Here is a 7,395-nt window from a genome sequence, read left to right as displayed (position 1 = left end):
CAAATAAATGGACTTGGCTGGGCGGGTGTGAAGTATTCCACTTACTGGAGCCTGGAATGACATCCCGGGGCTGGGGACAAAGCCTCCTTGCTGAGAAGGAACGGCAAAGGAAAATTCCTAGTGTGGGCAGGAGTGACAACTCCTGTCCGCTGGGCTCTCCCCTCACCTGCCTTGGATCTGATTTCGGGGACAGCTGCCTCTTTGAGGCCATGCGTGTTCCTCCCACTCGGTAGGTTTTTTTTCTGGCTTTTTTGCTCCTGGTGATTGTGTCCCCACTGAGCTCTCAGATCTCTGTGAACATGCCTCCTTCCCTCCCTCTCTGCCTCCTTCCAAGGTCACTGGGTACATGGGGGTCTTGGGAAGGTTCAGAAGGGATCCCTCTTTTCCTCTCCTCCTACAGCTGCCACAGTCCTCGGTCCCCCATCTCGGACCCAGACCACCACGGTACCTTTCCCACCACGGCCTCTGACCCTCAGTCTTCCAGTCCTCTCCTGACCACAGGGACCACCTTCTTCCTGCTGAAGGCCAAGCTCCTTCTTTTTTACAATTTTTTAACGTTTATTTATTTTTGAGAGAGAGAGAGGGAGAGAGAGAATGAGATGGGGAGGGGCAGAGAGAGAGAGAGAGGGAGACACAGAATCCGAAGCAGGCTCCAGGCTCCGAGCTGTCAGCACTGAGCCGGATGCAGGGCTTGAACCCACAGACCGTGAGATCATGACCTGAGCTGACGTCGGATGCTTAGCCAACTGAGTCACCCAGGCGCCCCAGCCAAGCTCTTTCTTAGCGCATCTGTCCACTTGAGCCCAGGAGAGGAGCAAGACCTGGGGTTGGGAGTCCTGGCACACTGGAGCTACACGGAGCGCCCCTGACCCCCGTGTGCCGCCAGAATCCATGGTTCTCCAACACTTCTCTCCCCATCAGGACCTGAACTTCCCGCTAATGCTCCCTTCCATTCCCCAGACGTGCCAGGTCTGTCCTCCAACAGTTCCTATTTTGTTTTGGAAAGTGTTTAAAAACGCATAAAGAATAATATGTTCACCAGCTGGAATTTAAATAAAAACTTGCAACAAACAAACAAAAAAGAACGGTGTGAAAACCTCCCGTACCCCCCGTAATATTTTGTGCTTGCTTTCAGTCTCTTTCTTTTTTTTTTCTTTTCTTTCAGTCTCTTTCTTTTTTTTTTTTTAATTTTTTTTTAACATTTATTTATTTTTGAGACAGAGAGAGACAGAGCATGAACGGGGGAGGGGCAGAGAAAGAGGGAGACACAGAATCGGAAACAGGCTCCAGGCTCTGAGCAGTCAGCACAGAGCCCGACGCGGGGCTCGAACCCACGGACAGTGAGATCGTGACCTGAGCCGAAGTCGGACGCTTAACCGACTGAGCCACCCAGGCGCCCCTTTTTCAGTCTCTTTCTTAAAAGAAATGAATCATTACAGATAAAACCAGGTTCCCCTTGACCATCTACTACCATGGCAATCTCTTCCTTCCTTCCGTGCAGCAAAACCCAGCCTGGCAGTTCGTTTCCTAAACTTTCACATACACGTGCGTACCACGGAATCCACGGTCGCATGCACGCGTACACAGATCGCACATTTCGTGTCTTTGCAATGTGGCTTTATGAGGCCGAATGCACGTATCTCATCCACAATGTAAGACGCAAGAGAACAAGTAGAGAGGTGAGGAAGTTTCCCCTCAGCCCTGTCCCCGAGACCGCTGATGTCTGAGACCATTTATCTGGCACTTTCTTTTGCCCGGATTCCTCACTTGTCCTGCCCCTGGGTGTCCCCCCTCACTGGCCAGAGGACTCTCTCAGCAGCACCTGTGTGTCCTCCCTGCACCCCGTGCTGGCCCTTCCCTCCCACCCACACCCCTGGTCTGGCGGTGGAGAGGGGCTGATGTGTGCCTGCAGCAGGAAGAGGGGCCGGCCCTCGCACACTCACTCAGCCTCTCCCCTGCCTCCAACAAAGCTCTTTCTGACACTGGCTTTGAACCCCTTTGCCAAAAGCTATTCATTAGCCTTAGCAAATTGCTTTGCTGACACTTTTCCTGACTGTGTCTCAAACCCAAATGGCATATGTCTGTATTTGTGCCTTCATTAAATCTGGATCAAAGATTAGTTTAATCCGGCCAATGTTTTTGAGCTCAACTGGGAGCAAGTGAAGAAATCATTTTTAAGAAATGTGTTTGTGCCGTTGCTCCCACCCGGGAGGGAGCAGGCAGCTTTCCGCGGAGAGCGTGTGGGGGTCTGCTGGAAGTATGACTTTGGGGGTGGAAATATCTCGGAGAACTTGTGCAGGCAGATCCCCTCCCCTTCCCCCCTTCCCCCTAGCCTCCTATGTTGCCCTGGATCTTGAGAGAGAGGTCGGTTCTCCAAAAGGGAAGAGACCCTCCTACTATATTAGGTTTGCTAGCACAGAAATTGGGAGTAGTTCGTTAGCACGCCTTGGCTAACGAAAACTGTTACTCATTCAGTGCAGCAACTTTTAAGGACCATCTGCTGTATGTCAGATACTGTGACACATTCCTCCTAACAACCTGAGAAGAATATTAACATTACTGCCGCTGCGACTGTTACTATTACTGTGAATGTTACTATTATGTTGTCGGAAACCAATGGTATGGTTAAGAGTCTGGACGAATCACTTCCTGTCTGTGACTCTTGACGCTCCCCCCCCCGTCCCCCCCCCCGCCTTCCTCCCCCCTCCCCCGCCTTCCTCCCCCCCCCGCCCTCCTTCCCCCCTCCCCCTCCCCCCGGCCAAGCAATCATGGACATCACTCAGTTGGGACCACCCAGCCTCGCGCTCTCTTCCATTAATGGCACTTTGATTTTTTTTTTTTTTTTTCCTTCTGGCCACTCTCCGGTCCACCTGCAGTCCTGTCCTTCAAAGATCGTGATGAGGGTTAAAGGCCTAACGCACGTAAAACGCATCTGTCACAACTTCTCGCACAGGGTAAACACTCAGCATGTGTTGGTACTTATTATATAATCATAATTCCGTATAATATGTAACGCAGGTAATATAATGTGTGTAGGTACAATTACCTGGGGCAGGGGGGGGAGGCGGCGAACTCAAGGCCTTTGCCTGAAAGCCTGGGCTTCTTGCTCACAGGTCACCATGGCTCGGGTTGGGCCAATCCGGGTTGAGCGAACCCATCTACCGCTCTCTGTGTGTTCCTGGAGCCAGACGGGTTGTTCCACTGAGCGGCTCCCACTGAGTCAGTCACTGTGGCCATCAACTGCTGAGTGACGAAGGTATCCGTTTCCGATTGCAGCCTTTGACGGTTCTGTCCCAGAGATCCGGGGCCCCCGAGATCGCTTTCATTTTCCAAACGATACTTCCCTGCAGACAGTTCGAATTCCCCTCTGCACCCACGGCCTCCCCTTTTGAAATCCATGTGGTTAGTTATGGAAGGAAAGAAAATGATTTTAGAAGGCCTTCCCTAACAAAAAAAGAAATTAAATGGAAGACACGATGTCTCGAGAGCCGTTGCTTAAAATATCTCAGCCTCACTGTTAGCTTCCAGAGGCATTGACTTTGCATGTCGGATTCAGAACCACGTTCCTCGCTCGACCCTCCTGAACCTTCTGGGCCCCCGGGGAGACCCCGTGGTACAAAGGAGAGAAGACGGGCCCCCTGGAGGTGGATGGAGCTTACTGGTGAGAAGGCGGGCCAAAGTTCAGGTTTTGTAGATGTCAGGGTGCTAGATAAACAACCCCAGAGGCCCCCAAGCCATCCCCAACAGCCCGCTGAGGGGTCATCTAGCCTCCCCCAGGCTGAAATTCATGCACGGGTTGACTGTTTGTGTCCGTCCCGGAAAGTGGATTTCATTGCATGAAATGTGAGCCGACAAAGTCCTCTGTGGCCCTTGCGAACGAACGTCTGCCTCTAGCTCACTCTAGAAATGAACTCGCCTAAAAATGACTGAGTCAGCTTTCGGGTTCATCCCCAGAGGAAGGAGCCTGGGATTTGAGGGTAGTCCGCACATACGAAGTGACGGGCGAAATGGAGCAATTATCCGGTGAATCTGATTAATGTGGACAGCTGGGGGCAGGGACCCGGCCTCCTTGCCTAATGAGGAGTGAGGACACCGTGAGTGTGAAATGGATGCCCCACCTGGACAACTGCACAGTGCGTTCCTTCCGAAGTCCTGCAGGACTTTCTCTCCCATATACAATTTCACAAAGTACGCGTGACAGCTCCAACATCATTACCATCATTACTGAGAACCTCCCGTGTTCCAGGCCTTGGGCTAGGCAATTTGCACGTGTTATTTCCAATCCTATTCCAACCCCACGGGGCCGGGAGGCCCTGTTTCCTGCAGCCTCTGGATGAGGAAACTGAGGCCAATACACATGGCGACTGCACGGTGGGTGACGGGATGCAGATCCTTTCTGGTTCGTTTTTATATTGTGCCTTCATTTTACTCTTTAAAAATTCGGGGCGCCTGGGTGGCGCAGTCGGTTAAGCGTCCGACTTCAGCTCAGGTCACGATCTCGCGGTCCGTGAGTTCGAGCCCCGCGTCGGGCTCTGGGCTGATGGCTCAGAGCCTGGAGCCTGCTTCCGATTCTGTGTCTCCCTCTCTCTCTGCCCCTCCCCCGTTCATGCTCTGTCTCTCTCTGTCTCAAAAATAAATAAACATTAAAAAAATTAAAAATAATAATAATAATAATACCAAGGGGCCCCTGGCTGGCTCAGCCGTCTAAGCGTCCAACTTCGGCTCGGGTCACGATCTCACGGTTCATGAGTTCGAGCCCTTGTGCTGACAGCACAGAGCCTGGAGCCCGCTTCGAATTCTGGGTCTCCCTGTCCCTCTGTCCCTCCCCTGCTCGTGCATGCTCTCGTTCTCTCAAAAATAAATAAACCTTAAAAAAAATGTTTTGAAGGAAAAATAAAAATAGAAATAATACATGCATAAGTTTCTTTTGAAGTAGGAGAGAGTACAACTCCCCCTCTCTCCTGAACTTTCTTCCAAAAAACATTCTGTGCCTGTACCAGCGCATGGCCTGTGTGTGTGTGTGCGGGCACACATAGAGGCCCTGCCTTGATGCAGGTGGCGGCATTCCTTAAAAACTGTTGTGCCTCGTGCATTTTCAAAAACACGTTATCGTGGAAATTTGCCAAGCCTCTGCAAAAGCAGACAGATAACAACGTGAGTTCCCATGTGTCCATCAGGCGGCTCCGACAAATGCCAATTCTTCGCCCGTCTTGCTCATTCCATACCTCCACCCGCCTCCCACCCACCCCGCCCTGCCCCAGACTGTTTTGAAGCAAATATCAAACACCACATTACTTCAACTACAAGCAGTTCAGGTTGTATATCTAAAAGATAAAGATTCCTTTCAGGCGTACACCCAACACTACTCTCATACCTTAGAAAACAAGAGTAGGTCTTTAACGGGTCTCGGAGAGAATGCTAGAGTTCTCGCACTTTCGCAAAGGTAACTCATCCACGCGGAGGCCACAACCGCTCACTTTCCTGTTGGCCAGCACTCAGGTCGGGGCCAAGCCTTTGCCTACCAGTAAGGTGCACTGTATGAAATCATCAATATTTGATCATTTTTTCACTGTGAGCTCTCCTAGGACTTGGATCACCAAGGAACAAACAGCACGAAATTTCCAGTCCTCTTGCCTCGGCCTGACCTATCTTCCTGCTTCCAAAGTCTGCGTCTAGCCGCTCTGTCCCGTCCATGGGATCATCTCTGCTGGGCACACCTCATTATGTCCCCTCCCTGCTTGAAACCTTCCATGGCTCCTATTACCCTTAGAATAAAAAACTGAACCTCCTTAAGCTGGCCTTCAAGGACTTTCACAACCTGGCCTAACCTGTCTTTCCAGCTGTTTCCAGCCACTTCCCCATATTTCAGCCATCCAACTGAATCACCATTATCCAGTTAAACAAACCTCATGTTAAGATGTTTGTGTCTTTGCCCAGGCTGTTCCCTCTGCTTAAAATGCCCTTCCCCTAGTCTCTGGCTAGAAAACTCTTATTCATCCTTCAAAGCCCAACATCACTGTGCCTTCTTCTGTGAAACCTGTTCTGAGTCTTCCAGGTAGAATCAGGCACATTCCCTTTGGTAGGTAACCTGATGTTCAAGAGATGACTATACGGGGTTTTCGGTTTGCGTGTCTATGATATCCAGTGAAGCATTGATCTCTCTCCTGAACAGCAAATCCATACATCCAACACTTTGACTAGAAGGTGGGATAGCCGCAAGCCAATAGATAAAGAATTACGGGGTCTTGGATTCAAAGAGGAAATCTAGGAGCTAATGGGGTCATCGAGTTGTTAAAAAACATCCTCATTCCTTTAGGATAGGCACTCAGAGGGCTAGAAAGGAGCTCACCCGAGAGTTTTTGAGGTTTTGATTCGTTGGATTTGGTTTTACTCACTCAGCGGCTGTTTGTGCCCTTTGTAATTCTTGGTTCTGTAGCTCAGTATCTCTCCTTGGTAATCAAACCTTGCCTCCGGCCATCCTGCTTTTCTACTTCCCTTCTTTGTCTTTATTTTAAAAATTACAATATGATGGGGCACCTGGGTGGCTCAGTCGGTGAAGCATCTGACTTCGGCTCAGTTCATGATCTCGTGGTTCATGAGTTCGAGCCCCCCATCAGGCTCTGTGCTGACAGCTCAGAACCTGGAGACTGCTTTGGATTCTGTGTCTCCCTCTCTCTGCCCTTCCTCCATTTGCACTCTGTCTCTCTCTCTCTCTCTCTCTCTCAAAAATAAAGATTTTTTTAAAAATTTAATAATAAAAGAAAGTAAAATTACAATACGAAACTTGTTGACAGGAAAAAAATACTATCACTGGTCTAAATGACCACTAACGGGAGACAATTTAAATAAATTATGACACATGCATGCCACGGAATAAAATGTAGCCATTACAAGGAATAAGGCAGCTTGGAGTTCCACATAAGTGCATATAGTATGATACTACTGTGTTAAAAACACACACATATGGGGCGCCTGGGTGGCTCTGTTAGTTAAGCATCCGACTTCGGCTCAGGTCACGATCTCACGGTTCATGGGTTCAAGCCCCACATCAGGCTCTGTGCTGAGAGCTCAGAACCTGGAGCCTGCTTCAGATTCTGTGTCTCCCTCTCTCTCTGCCCTTCCTCCACTCATGCTCTGTCTCTCTCTCTCAAAAATAAATAAACGTTAAAAAAATTTTTTTTAAACCACACACATATAATGTATATGTTTTTATTATGTAAATAAAAATATCCTATTACGTAAATAAAAGCAAAGCTTTCTTTTAAACTTTTGAAGATTACACACACATAAAAACTGTCAAGTATATTTAGGTCTGTAGGATAAGAATAGTGGATGAGAAGAGAGTGTGTTTTGTTCTGTTTTGTCTTGTTTTGTTTTATTTTGAGAGAGAGACAG

This window comes from Lynx rufus, unplaced genomic scaffold (assembly GCF_022079265.1).
Source record: "Lynx rufus isolate CCGP_SWC_20201006 ecotype Redwood Valley unplaced genomic scaffold, mLynRuf1.p SCAF_1, whole genome shotgun sequence".
NCBI lineage: Eukaryota > Metazoa > Chordata > Mammalia > Carnivora > Felidae > Lynx > Lynx rufus.
Note: the sequence above shows the minus strand (reverse complement) of the source record.